The sequence below is a fragment of the Bos indicus genome, chromosome 29 (genome assembly GCF_029378745.1).
Source record: "Bos indicus isolate NIAB-ARS_2022 breed Sahiwal x Tharparkar chromosome 29, NIAB-ARS_B.indTharparkar_mat_pri_1.0, whole genome shotgun sequence".
Taxonomy (NCBI): domain Eukaryota; kingdom Metazoa; phylum Chordata; class Mammalia; order Artiodactyla; family Bovidae; genus Bos; species Bos indicus.
In genome coordinates, this window is record NC_091788.1 from 2,962,932 (window position 1) to 2,977,877 (window position 14,946).

The following is a 14,946-nucleotide window of genomic DNA, read 5'->3' on the forward strand; positions in this document are numbered from 1 at the left end:
AACTAGCCCTTGTGCCACTTCTTAGACCATCCTATCACTACAGCATATTTTTCTGGGTCCTGTGTCCCACCTGCCTGCCTGGGCTCCCTACAGGCACCTTGTCCAAGGACTGGCTCATCCCTATGGGTGCTGCTTAGATTTCAGAAACCCTTTGTCCCTCCTTGGCTTTTTCACTCAGTTTTATATGATCTTGTGAATGTTACTCAACATCTCAGTTCCCCATTTCCTCATCTAAAGAATAAGTAGGACTGACAATTTATGGAGAATAAACAAGAAAATATTCATAAAGCTTCCAGAAAGGTGCCTAACATAGCATCACTCAATAGTGGGAATTATTCTTGTGAATTAGTTGTTACAATATATGGTGCGGGTCTGTCAGGAGAACAAAAGCCACCTTAGGAATTTCAAGCAGAAGGAAATTTGACACAGTGAGAAAGAGGCTTTTACCACGTTGAAGGACCTGGGGCAAGAAGATTTAGCTGCTACTGCTAAATTTCAGAACACACTGATGTTTAGGAACCACAGAGCAGCCACCGCCTGTGGAAGCCAGCCTCAAGGAAGTGGGTGACAGTGACTGTCAGGTGTTTGCTAAGAAGTTTCTGGAAAAGTGCTCTACTTCTCAATGCCCATATGCCCATATATAGCTGAAAAAATGACTTTTTTCTTTTCTCTTTTATGAATCTTATGCAAGTACCTCACTGGAAGAGTATAAATCTTGAAGGAAGAATCATGAAAAATCATAGCTTCTAAGTTTTCAGTCCTTGCAATACAGGGGTGCTAAGAAATGCATGGATGGTGCTAAGGATCAATAGATAATAAATGCCACAGTTTTTTTTTGTTGTTGTTGTTGGTGGTGGTGGTGGTGTTGGTGTTTTTAAAATGATTGCTTCTCCAGTTTTAATGTGTTAGAAGTCATGTAAAGGGAAATCTGAGATGGAAGTCAGAGGATGTGATAATTGGAAGTGAGCACCAGAACCTTCCTAGAGGATTCTGAGTGGTTACATAGTTGGCTGATCTGCAGAGAGGAATGAGCAAGCTCAGAAATAGAGCTGACATGGTTGTCTAATGAAGACATGCCAAAAGCCTTGTTATGGATGTTCTTGGGCAATATATTGCTAAGCCTCTCAAAACTGATAAAAATGTCAGAAACAGAGATTATCCTGTAGAGAACATCATCTCTGGGGCTTTTATTGCTGATGCTACATCCCATGTCATCTCATCACATTTGCCTCCGGCAGTCAGGCTTCTCCCTGCCACACTCAGGACCAGCGTCTCGGTGCTGGCATTGTCCACAGAGATCTAGATACAGGATATTCTCACAACACTAGTGTCGGGAACTAAGAGTAGAAAAGGCAAATTACAGGTCGCTCCTGTATTTCCAGTGGTTTGTACTGTGCCTGTCATGTAGAAAGTGCAATAGTATGATTTGTTAAATAAATGAAAGACTATTTAATCCAACAGCTATGCTTCAATGTCAAAGGCCCACAGCTTCTAGGGGCAGTTTATTCCACTGAGGATTCTGATTGCAAACTCCAAATAGCCTTTCAAGTTTTGGGGGATTGTGACCATGAAGGCGAGGGAACACTGAGGTGTAGACTTCATGGTTCCACCTGGGCAGCTCTTGAGCAGTTTATCGTACCTGAAAAAACAGTGAATTCAAGGTCACTGCACAGATGCTGAGCAAATAAATGACATGAGGGGATGTATAGGCTCTGTGGAAGGAAGAATATCCCCTTTGGGAATACTGAAAGGCTATGCTAAGTGTTCTCTGTGATGCTTTGAGAGAGCAGGAGCTTAAGTCTGAGGACCTTGGGGTTCCCTTTACACTTGGCAGAAGATAAGCAAACAGATCTCTTTCACATTTCCTAGGGTCACAGAATTTTAGAATCAGAAAGACTCTTGGAGACTTTCTGGCCGTACTCTTGTCTGGTACCTGAAATTCCTTTTTATAATTTTCAAGAAGTTGTTGTTTTTTTCAGCCACTAAGTCATGTCCAACTCTTTGCCACACCAGGGACTGCAGCACACCAGCTTTTCCTGTCCTTCACTGTCTCCTGGAGTTCGTTTAAACTCATGTCCAGTGATGCCATGCAACCGTCTCATCCTCTGTCGCCCCCGTCTCCTCCTGCCTTCAATCTTTCCCAGCATTAAGGTCTCAGAATTTACTGTCCCGCTATTATTTGAATCAAGGAGCTCACTACCTTCCTAGTCACTGCATTCCTTTTTTAATTTATTATATCACCTCTCCCCAGGAGTTATCAGTGTTTTGATTTATTGCTCCATGGAGCCCCCAGTTTCCTCATCTTCTTTCCTCCCCCTTCTTAAATCTTCTCTAGAGAAGATCTGTTATCCAGTTCACTTTAACCCTCCCTTTGTGAGGGACCGTGTCATTAACAAGTGATAAAACCAAGATGGGATCCCAGGGTTGTTTGAAGTCCCAAGCCTGGACTCCCAACCATGACATTTATAGTGTTGGGCCAAAAATGTACATTCGTGTGCTCACACCATGTTGTTTATCTTTCCATCAAGTCAGGTGCTCCTTGTTAAATTTCAGTCCCTAGAAATGTCTTTCACACGAGCCTCATGGAGCAGATATAGTTCCTCAGAGCTCACAGACCCCAGGAGGGATGTTTATGTGGTAATTCACCTTCCTTGCAGACTCCTTAACTAGACTGTCCAGGCCAGAAGGGTTATTCAGTTCAGTTCAGTTGCTCAGTCGTGTCCGACTCTTTGCAACCCCATGAATCGCAGCACGCCAGGCCTCCCTGTCCATCACCAGCTCTCGGAGTTCACTCAAACTCACGTCCATCAAGTAGGTGATGCCATCCAGCCATCTCATCCTCTGTTGTCCCCTTCTCCTCCTGCCCCCAATCCATCTCAGCATCAGATTCTTTTCCAATGAGTCAACTCTTCGCATGAGGTAGCCAAAGTACTGGAGTTTCAGAGTGAGTGTTAAATAAGTCTCTTATTTTATTAAAGGGGATATCAGGACCACAGTGTGAGGTGATGGCCCAACTTCTCTTGGGTAAGGAGCTGAAGAGTCAGCCCTAGTCTCAGGACTCCGAAACACTGCCTGGTGAACAGCAGTGCCTGGTGCTGTGCTGATCACAGCAGGCCAACCACACATATCAAAACCCCACAAGACTGAGACCTGGATCCTTGTCTATCTTTTTATCTAGTCTTTAGCCTGGCCTTTACCCTTCTTTGGAAACCCAGACTAATTTTTCTGTGTAATTCTCTGCTCTTTTTACTCAGTAACTCACAACATTCACAGTTATCTATGTGGACACGAATTATTGTTAAATAAGAGAACTGGGGTGGAGGAACAGATGGAAGGGTCCCCAGTGAAGGCCCAGGATTAGAGCTACACTTCCTCTGTAACATGAGACCAGACCTTCATGACCTCAAGAAGCATGGCAGTGATAAGAGATTGCAGATGGCAGATCTGGATTCAAACCTTGCTTCTAGAACTTTATACTTGAAAGAGTTTCCCACTCCTGCTTGGCCTTACGTTCCTTAGCTGTAAAATAAGATTTTGTAAGGATAATGAGAAACATGTACATAAAATTACTTTGCTTGGCAACTGGGACATAGTAAGTACTCAGTAAATAACATACCCTATTATTATTATTATTGAAAGTGAAAGTCTTAGTCACTCAGTCATGTCCAACTCTTTGTGACCCCATGGACTGTAGCCCGCCAGGCTCCTCTGTCCATGGAATTCTCCAGACAAGAATGCCAGAGTGGGTTGCTATTCCTTTCTCCAGGGAATCTTCCCAACCCAGGGATTGAATTCTGGTCTTCTGCATTGCAGGCAGATTTTTTTTTTTTTTTTACCATCTGAGCTACCAAGGAAGCTGATTGTTATTACAGTGTATTTAATCCCTTGTTCTTTTTCCATAAAGTGAGTATTCAGTAGATTTCTGTTGACTGAGTATATAAAATTTACAAGCTCCTATTGTTACAATAAGGGAGGAAAGATGGTATCTTTTATTCACAACCCTGATAATGTGAGGAAGAGGGCTCCTGGTATCAGGATAGTGAATGCAGATCTAAACCAGGGCTTGGCAAACTCCAGTCCACTGGCCAATCACTCCACTTCCAGATTTTGTAAATAAAGTTTTATCAGACCACAGGCATGATTGTTCATTTCCACATTGCCTATGGCTGCTTTTACATTACAATGAGAGTTGTGTCATTGCCGCAAAAGACATAAAGCCAGATTTGATATCTTGCCTTTTATATAAAGAGTTGGCTGTCTCCTGATATAAACAGATATGAGCCAGTTGGGTGCATGATGTACATCTCAGAATGTCTACATCTGTAAGCAAAGGTACATGAAGGAGAAAAGAGAAACAAAGTCATTGCACTGCGTGGGTTAGTGGAGAGGCTATGAACTTAAAGTCAGGAGACCTGGGTGACAGTCTCACTCTCTCTAGCAGTTAGCTGAATGACCTTGGGTAATCACTCTGTTCCTCTAGGCAAACTTCCTTATCTGCAAAATGAAGGAGCTGGATCAAATCAGTCCTATGGTCATTCAATCGCCAATGGTCTATGATTCTTTGGAACTGAAGGCTAGGGCAGAGAGGAGGCAAGGCCTGGCCTGATATTACCTTGATAAAATGATATTCTATTATCTCTTTAGGATGTAGGAACGTCTGGGAAAGGAACCTGGAATGATACAGAAGTGGACTTGAATTCAGAAAGAATTGCAGATTACACCTACTTTCCCCTCAAACTGGAAGTGAAGTATAAACTTTATTAATACTTTTCAAATTCTAAGGGGAATAAAGAGGCTGCACTTTATAAAGCTATTTTTGGCTTTTGTCAAGTGCAATAACCACATGGTTCAGCTATAAGAGCCAAGCACTAAAAGCATTAGGGGGAATTCCTTTCCACAGAGCTTTGCTAACATGAGATTATGGCAACAGAGCACTTAGGTTGAAAAGTTTAAAGAGCGTTTTAGAAAGTTACTTGGGAGAAATAGATTTTAGTGTTTAAAAATGTATATAAATATATGTATATATACACTTCTTGAGATATAGATGAATGTATCATTAACTTGCCCCTAGCCTGACATTTAGTAGTAGTTGAATAAACCCTTTTGAATGAATGAATAAAATCCACTTAGAGCTGCTACATTATACTACTTACACCTTAAACATATGTTCATTTCATGGCTATTATTTGGATTATTGAGGCTTTTTTCAGAGGTTACCACCTTACACAGTGTAATGAGTTCCTTTTAGCACTCCAGATGTTATTAATAATGTTCCTTAGATGAAATCCAAGGAGGGAATCCCAGAATAATAGTTTGAGAGTTGACAGGGGCCAGACAAACCCCCTTAACTCTTAAATGTCTTCTTCCTCTCTTACCCAAGGTCCTAGGGCTGAAAGCAGTTAGATTTTAGATTTCTAAAATTCTTTTCTTTCTTTAGACTCCTAATTTAATGTTTTTTCCTTTACAATACCTCAACTTACATTTTCGAGTTTTATAATGGCATTCTAACACAAAGAATCCTTGACCATGAGAAGGAATTTGGGTGTTCTTATTAATGGCAATATGGTTAATCTATTCATTCATTCTTGAGCACGAGTATTAAGTACACGTCATAGCTGTTGAAATTTGACAGCCTTTCCCATGGATGAAACAGAAGGAGCACACAGCCCCTTCCCCTGACTCCTCCGTCATCTGCAGATTCCCCTGAACCTCCTCTGCTGCCTTGGGCTCACCTCCAGCAGTATGACTGCCATGTTACTCTGTAGTGTCCTGTTGACCATCCCTCCCTTTTGTGAGTCTGAAAGACACTTGAGGGCACAGACTCTACTAATCACTGGACACATCCTGTCCCTTTCCCCTATGTCCCAAGTTATTTGATCTGCTATTCCAGGGAGAAAGTAAATTATATATAGGTTGCTGGTTTAATACAATATGTTATGGACTGAATGTTTTCTGACCTCTCCCCTCCACACACACACGAATTCTAAAGCCCTAGGCCTCAGTGTGATGGCATTTGGAGATGGGACCTCTGGAAGGTAATTAAGGTGAAATGAGGTCATGAGGGTGGAGCCCTAGTCTGATGAGATTAGTGCCCTTATAAGAAGAGAGGAAATGGCAACCCACTCCAGTGTTCTTGCCTGGAGAATCCCAGGGACAGAGAAGCCTGGTGGGCTGCTGTCTATGGGGTCACACAGAGTCGGACACGACTGAAGTGACTTAGCAGCACAGAGCTCTCTCTCTTCTTCTTCTTCTCCTCCCCGCCCCTCCCTCCTCTTCTCCTCCACCCCCATGGCACTGGGAAAAGACCATGTGAAGTCCCAACAAGAAGGCAGACACGTGAAAGTCACAGAGCCTTCACCAGGACCTGACTGTATTGATACCCTGATCTCAGACTTCCAGCCTCCAAAACTGTGACAAAATAAATTTCTGTGTTTTTAGGCTGTCTAATCTGTATTCGTTTCAGCAGCCTGAACTGATTAATACAAAATACTAAATCATATTTTTTTGCATTATATCTATACTGAAAATCAGGGTCTTCCCTCATGGCTCAGTGGTAAAGAATTTGCCTGCAATGCAGGAGACAGGAGATGTGGGTTCACTTCCGGGGTCAGGAAGATCTCCTGGAGGAGGAAATGGCAGCCCACTCCAGTATTCTTGCCTGGAGAATCCCATGGACAGAGGAGCCTGGAGTACTGCAGTCCATGGGGTCACAAAGAGTCAGACATGACTGAACATATGTACGCATGCACGTGCGCATGTGCGCGCGCACACACACACACACACACACACACATACACTTCTTCTCAATAAACCTGAGAGATGGGAAACACTCACATTGTTAAAGCTGTTGAATACCTCATACGAGGCCCTATACTAATGGTAAAGCCAGTATTTAACTAAGCCCTCACTAATTTGTAGGTTTTAACCTCAAATGCAAGCATTTTTTCTTTAAACAACAGCAAAAACAACAACCTTATAAACCATTTTGGGATTCCTTGTCTTAAAACTTAAAGAACTCTTTTTCTAATGTCTGCCTTGAGAATTATTCCATCATATATTCAGCCACAACCTAACAGAGGTCAGGTACACAGATTATCTGTTGCCTGATTAAGTTCTTTAAGAGTCTATCTTGCTCCTTCTTTAGGTCAGCTCATCCGTCAGCCTCTCTACTCACCTTCCCTTTGTCTTGGTAATCCATATCATCCCTGAAGCCATTTCTAAATGCTAGGTCAGGTGTCAAAGAGAAACTCAATGAATCTTGCCTGGACTCCAACTTTAGCCTGAAGTTAGTTTTTGTATGAAGAAAGCCTAATTCTCATACTGCTGTATTCAGTCACTGCATCTTCAAAACCAACCTGAGACATGAGTTCAGTCAGTCCACCCTGGATTTGAAACTCTCCTATGCCCTCGCCTCTCTTCCTCATCCTCTTTTTTGGACCCTGATCTCCAGCCAGAAGCACATCCGTGTACCAGCCCCACTTAGCTCTGCATGGGTTTTTCCAAGGCAGTTGGAAGACTCATAATATTATTTGCAATTGTATTTCTGCATTTTGCAGCTGTTTGAAAAACTCCAGATTGATTTTCAGCCGAGCAGTACAGCCTCAATCCTAATAAGGTTCAAGCACTGAAAAAGTACAGCGATGAACCATTGATTAAGTTGACACTGCAATCTATTTTCTCTGCCCCTGGTAGGCTGAACTGCCTGCTTGCACTTGCATTTGTTAAATGTTCCAGGCTTTTGTCTTTGTGAATAATCTTATCTGAAACCAGAGACGGTCCTGTTCTTGGTTGCTCTGTCTGGGTATCTGTCAGCGCCTCTTTCTAGGGATGTTGAAAATGAAGGCTGAGGAAATTAAGGGATGCCCACAGGGAATTCACCAATCTAAAAACCTGGTGTCCTGCTCTGCTACTGTGTAGTCCCAATTTTAGAGCAAAGAAGGAAGACCATGTTTGGAAAATGAACATGTCTTTGGGGGAATAACACAGCAGGAAAGCACACTACTGAGTGTCAAGTTTAAGGCAAAGATGGCCTTACCACATTAGGCAGGTGTCCCGAGACAGGGGCAATTCTGTTGCAAACATAAATCACTAAGATACACAACAGCAGATCATCTCTCCATCCTAACTCATCCACTTCCCCAACTTCTTTGAAATGATGGATTTCATGGTGAATCAGATTCTTAAAACTTACCTTCTGTGTGTGTGCTCTTGGAAAAAGCTGAACTTACCTTCAGTATCTTCATCTCTAAAATGGGTCTCTTACTGATCCAGCCCTCATGGAATATTGTTATGATCAAATAAACTAATGGGTATAGTAAGCTTAGTTTACAGTAATCATTTGATACATTAATACTAATGAAGCAGAGTTTCAATTGGAGACAAAAGCATGTTGGAAACAGTCCATTTTAACAAAGAATTTTTTTTTTCATTGCAGCAATGTTTAAATGAGTGGATAGAAAGAAGTGGTGTGGTTCATTCCCACAGTGGGAAGGGATGGGAGGGAACAGCCTGACCACCAGAGAGAGCCCCTGATGGAGTTGTCAGCCACATTCATAATGTTAAGGCAGCGAGTCCTTATATCAGCAGTGGCAGGATGGGAAAAAAATGGCTGGGAAAAGGCATCTTGCTCCCAAGCTGCCCACCCTTGTCCTCTCTGCCTCAGCAAACGCAGCCTCCCTGCCCTCCTGTCTTCAGAGTGATTTCTAGTTGCATAACAGTTGTTCTAGGATGGCAAACATTGGGTCTTTCGAGTCTAATGTAGATGAATTTTAACCGTATGCATAGAATAAATATATACACACATCCATACACACATATAATCTTCCATGAATATTTATGGAGAGTATATAAATGATTCACACACAAATCCCTCTTATCTAGGAGAAGAATGGAGAGATGCACTGTTCTTTGACCTGACCTCTCAACCCCATCAGAATGCAAATCATCCAACCCTGGACGTGTAATTGCTCCAATAACACCGGTCCTAGAGAACTGATTTTCATGTGGAGCACAGCCACACTCCAGACGCGTTCATCAGTCTGCGCCTTTGACAATAGATAACCGGACATTTCCCACCAGCTCCGTGCCTGCCTGTTGCTTATTCTGAAAAGATTGTTGCCTTCCTGTTGGTGAATTTTAAAACATAGATGCATGCGGAAGGAAGCTTGAATCAGACTCTAGAGGAAGTTGTTGCCTTTGGAGGTGGGGGCAGAAGGCCTTTCGACCAGCACTGTGCAAGAGCACTTTCTGTGAGGATGATGTTCTTTGTTTGTGCAGTCCACTATAATCAACAGGGCCATGTGTGGCCAGGGGGCAGTAGATATGTGGTAGGTGGGAAGGAGGCACTAATTTTTATTTAATGGTGACTTTGAACTGTGGTGGTGGAGAAGACTCTTGAGAGTCCCTTGAACAGCAAAAAGATCCAACCAGTCCATCCTAAAGGAGATCAGTCCTGAATATTCATTGGAAGGACTGATGCTGAAGCTGAAACTCCAATACTTTGGCCACCTGATGCAGACAGCTGACTCATTTGAAAAGACCCTGATGCTGGGAAAGATTGATGGCAGGAGGAGAAGGGGACGACAGAGGATGAGATGGTTGGGTGGCATCACAGACTCGATGGACATGAGTTTGAGTAAACTCCTGGAGTTGGTGATGGACAGGGAGGCCTGGCGTGCTGCAGTCCATGGGGCCCCAAAGAGTCAGACATGACTGAGTGACTGAACTGAACTAAATTTTTAATGTTTATTTTTCAGTTTTTTTTTTTTTAGTATTTTAAAGTCTTTATTGCATTTGTTACCATATTGCTGTTTCATGTTTTGGTTATTTGGCTGCGAGGCCAGTGGGATCTTAGATCCTCGACCAGGGATTGAAATTGCATCGCCTATATCAGAAGGCAAGGTTTTAACCAGTGCACAACCAGGGAAGTGCCTTAACTAGTTTAAATTTAAATAGACGTTTGTGACCTGAGTCTACTGTATTGGAAAGCAGAGCTTTAGAAAACAGCGCAACCTTCTTTTAAGGAGATAAATAGGAAGTAGATGGAGAGGATCGGGTGAATTGGAGTGGGAGGAGTAGGAAGAAGCTGATAACATTATCTTCTGACTAAAATACTCAATCTTGGGGTACTCTAGATCTGTTAGCATGAGGACAAATGGAAGATTTGAAGATTGCTTATCAACTCCTTTGTCATTTACTAAGAACTTTAGTGTCATTTGATATCCTCATTCTGAAAGCAAGTGGGGATGAGGAAATAAATAAAGTTAAAAAGAAAAACAACACATATACTTTTGCCCAAAGTCTGTATATTCAGAACATCAGACAGGCACACATTGTAATAACTATCTACTGTTTAGTAGAAGAGAGGCCATGAAAAATATCTGAAATATTATTACATTTTTGAAAGGTATAGTTAATTTGGATTGGAGTTGACAGTTCTTATTCATAATGGTATTCAAGAAACCCAAAATATAGCTACATGAAGTTTATAAAAAATTGAAATATAGTTGATAAACAATATCATATTGATTTCAAGTGTATAGCATAGTGATTCAACATTTAAATAAAGTATGAAAGTATTACCATAAGTCTAGTCATCAATCGCCTGTCCCCACACAGAGTTCTCACAGTATTACTGATGGCATTGCTTATACTGTATGATGCATCCCTAAGACATTCGATTTCTAATTGGAAGTGGGAACATCCTAATTCTCTTCTCATATTTCACACAACCCCCCCGCCCCCTTCTCCTTAGCAACCACTCATTTGTTCTCTGTATTTATGATTGTGTTTTCATTTTGTTTTGCTGCATTTTTTAGATTCCACAGTTTAAGTGAAATCCTACTGTATTTGTCTATCTCTGACTTATTTCATTTACTATAATACATCCTGAATTCATCTATATAGTGACAAAAGGTAAGATCTCATCATTTTTATGGCCCCATAATATTCCATTGCCCGATTTTTAATCAGTTTCTTTGCTTTTATGCTATTGAGTTGTACGAGTTCTTTGTATATTTAGAATATTAGCACTTCATTGGGTATCTTCTCCATTCAGCAGGTTGTCTTCTTGTTTTGCTGATAGTTTCCTTCTCTGTAGAAAAGCTTTTTAGTTTGATATAGTACCATTTGCTTATTTTTGCTTTTGTTTCACTTGACTGAGGAAACATATCCAAAATGCTGTTTCTAATGTCAAAGAGGTATTGCCTATGCTTTCTTCTAAAAGTTTTATTGTTTCAAGGTTTGCATTTCTCCATCCTGAATTTATTTTTGTGTCTGGTATGAGGAAGTGGTCCAGTTTCATTCTTTTGAGGGTAGCTGTCCAATATTACCAACACCATTTACTGAGGAGGCTGTCTTTTGTCCACTGTAAATTCTTGCCTACTTTGTGATAGCTTAATTGATCTATAAGCATGGGTTTATTTATGGGCTCTGTTTTGTTCTGTTGATCTATGTGTCTGTTTTTGTGCCAGTACAATATTGCTTTGATTACTGTAGCTTTGTAGTACAGTTTGAAGTCAAGGAATGTGATATCTTCAGCTCTGTTTTTCTCAGGATTACTTTGGCTATTCTGAGTCTTTTGTGTTTCTGTACAAAATTTAGGATTATTTGTTCTAGTTATGTGAAAAATGCTGTTGGTATTTTTATAGGGATTTCATTGAATCTACAGATTGCCTTGGATAGTTTTAAACTATCTGTACCAGGCACTTTCATAAAAGATAGGAAAACCCACAGAATAGTGAATAGTTTCCTGGGTTCTGTCAAGATGGAGTAACCCTAGTCCTCCCAGGTTATAAAACAACAAAAAGACCAGGGAGATTCTGAAAGATTGAAAGAAAAAGGTGACCTGCATATTAATATTGGGATTTGGGAAGGAGCACAATGATAAGTTCCTAAGGTTTCCTTATTGCCTCCAATATATCCCCAACAGAGTTTTGAAGAAGCCTCTGTTCCAGATACATCAACAAGCACAAATAAAATTCTCTAAGAAAGTCTTATTCCCTTTAGTCAAAGGACAGGGGAAAAAGTGTCCTAACAATAGAAAGCCTTGTGGCAATATCGACATTAGTCCAGTCAAATACTAACAAAAAAATCCTGTCATGCTTTCCCTCCACTTCTGCTGGCCAGCCAAGAGCTGATCTTTAATGCTCCCTCTTAGTCCTTATCCTCTGGGAGTAGAAGGTGTGCCCCAATCCCCCACTGGCTGATGTCACAGGTGGGGCAGGGACCTGCCTCTCCATTTCCTGTTTGCCAGAAGCTGGTGGCAACAGCCCAGCTTCCCCACCAGCTGACACTGGCAGGCTGAGTGGGAAGCTGGCCCTCCATCCACATCCCAGCAGACCTGGCAGTATCTGACTCTCGCACCAGCTTAGTGTTGTTGCCTGTCTGTTGGTGAGCTGAGCCTCCACCCCTACCTGGCGTCAACAAAGCTGACAAGGTGGTCAAAGTGGAGAGTAGCCACTTGATTTCCCCACTCCCAGCCCATGTCAGTGGGGCCTGCTGGGGACCTGAGCCTCCAAGCCTGACCTGCAGCAACCAAGTGTTGGGAGTCAACCCTCTGCTTGTCCTGTATGCAGCCCAGAGGCAGGACCTAAATTTCACTCCTCCTTGGAGACAACAAGGGAGTATGATCATCGATGCCGTGTTTTTAAAAGAGGAGCAAAGAGGGGGCTGAATGTCTTCTCCACCCTGAAGTGGGCGGGGTGAGTCAGCACTCCTCTGTTGCTGGATGGTGCTGTGGGCCTCCTGGCCCTCATGCAACAGCTCAGTAGAAGGGCAAACTGATAAAACAAGGAAAAGATTAAATAAGGTCCAGTCTCATAATATCTCATATGCTCAGGTAAATCACTTATTACACCAAGGGTGAGGAAAACCACAAGAATGATAGGAGATAATAAACAGAAAGCAATGACAATCCGAATCAGAAGTCAAAATTATCAGACAAGTATTTTAAAGCAGTTATCATAGAAATGATTCAACAGTGATCTTGGAACAGAATAAAAATTAGAAAATCTAAGCAAAGAAATGAATGTTATAAAGAACCAGATATAAATAATTTAATTGAAATGTACAATATTTGAAGTAAAAAAATAAAACCTCACTGAATGAGCTCACAAAATAGAATGGAGATGAAAGAGATAGAAGCAGTGAACTTGAAGATAGATCAATACAATTTACCCATTCTGAATATATATGAGAGAGAAAACAGATTGAAACAAAAATGAACAGTCTCAGGGACCTGTGAGGCCATAAAAAAATTGCTAACATTCACCATTGGAGAGCTTGAAGGAGAGGAAAGAGTGGTACTTAAGAAGTATGTGAAGAAATAATGACCGAAAACTTTCCGAGTTTGTCAAAGCATGAAATCCTTGAAAGGCACATCAAAATTGAGCTTCTGAAACCAAAAAAAAAAAAAAAAAAGAAATAGAAGTGATGCATTCCTTTTTAGGAGAACACCAATTAGAATGGAAGTACATTTCTTATCTCGACCCATGATTCTTACCTTGACCCAGTAGGAAGGGGCGCAGCATTCTTTGAGGACCGATGGAAAAGGCACGGTCATGTCTGAGTTCCGTATTCAGCGAAAATAGCCTTCAGGTATGAAGGGGAGGGAAAAGACATCTTTCAGATGAAGAGAAACACAGAGAATTAGTTGCTAGGAAACCTGTTCTGAAGAATAGTTAAAGAAAATTCTCTGAGCAGAAAGAAAATGATAGCAGAAAGAGGCTTGAAATTTCAGAAAGAAAAAAAGAACACCATAATGGGTACACACAGGCAAAAATGTAACAGGTCATCTTACTTCTTGCGAGAGTTTCTTAAATGAACATTTGATGACTGAAGCAAAAATTATAAACATCTGTTGTGGCTTTCAATGTATGGAGAGGAAATACTGAGGATAATTATATGTTAAAAGTAGGAAATGTAAAGACACCTATATGGGAACAGGTTTCCACAGTTTACTTGAAGTGCTGAAGCACTGATATCACTGTCACAGACAGCAATATATATGTATGTATATTGAAGTACCTAGAACAACCACTAAGAAAACTATACAAAGTGATATCCTCAAAAACACTAAAAATAAATCAAAACGTAGTGAAAAATGTTCAAATAACTCCTAGGAAGGTAGAAACAGGAAGCAAGAATGGGGAATGGAGGAAACAGAGGAAACAAACCATCCAACATAAAACAGTAGACTTAAACCTTGCTGTATCAATAATGACCGTCAGACCCTATCAGTTTCAGTTTCAGTTCAGTTGCTCAGTTGTGTCTGATTCTTTGGGACCCCATGGGCTGCAGCACGCCAGGCCTCCCCATCCATCACCAATCTCTGGAGTTTACTCAAACTCATGTCCATTGAATTGGTGATGCCATCCAACCATCTCATCCTCTGTCATCCCCTACTCCTCCCACCTTCAATTCTTCCCAGTATTAGGGTGTTTTCCAATGAGTTGGTTCTTCGCATCAGGTGGCCAAAGTATTGGAGTTTCAGCATCAGTCCTTCCAATGAATATTCAGGACTGATTTCCTTTAGGATGGACTGGTTGGATCTCCTTGACTGTCAAGAGTCTTCTCCAACACCACAGTTCAAAAGCATCAATTGTTTGGCACTCAGCTTTCCTTATAGTCCAACTCTCACATCCATACATGACTACTGGAAAAACCATAGCTTTGACTAGTTGGACCTTTGTTGGCCAAGTAGTATAATATCTCTGCTTTTTAATAATGACCATAAAAGTTTCTGAATTAATTAAAATACAAGAAAAAAATAGCCAGGTGGACAAAAAAAAAAAACAAAAAAACAACCAAAAACAGCAACAAGATCCAAGAATATACTGTCCACAAGAAATTCACTTCAAATATGACAACAGTGGTGTATTGAAAGTGAAAGAATGGAAAAATTAACACTATGCAAACCATAATTTAAAAAAGAATCAGGAGAGGTTC

General features: G+C 41.2%; 1 long non-coding RNA gene across 1 annotated transcript in view; it reads left to right on the forward strand.

Moving 5' to 3' along the window:
- LOC139180639 (uncharacterized) overlaps positions 1 to 14,142 on the forward strand; it is a 32,630-nt gene extending 18,488 nt beyond the window's left edge. The window contains exons 3-4 of the long non-coding RNA XR_011564872.1: positions 4,645 to 4,748; positions 8,881 to 14,142. This is a non-coding gene — a long non-coding RNA (uncharacterized lncRNA). The remainder of the gene's footprint in view (positions 1 to 4,644; positions 4,749 to 8,880) is intronic.
- The last annotated feature ends 804 nt before the right edge of the window (positions 14,143 to 14,946 follow it).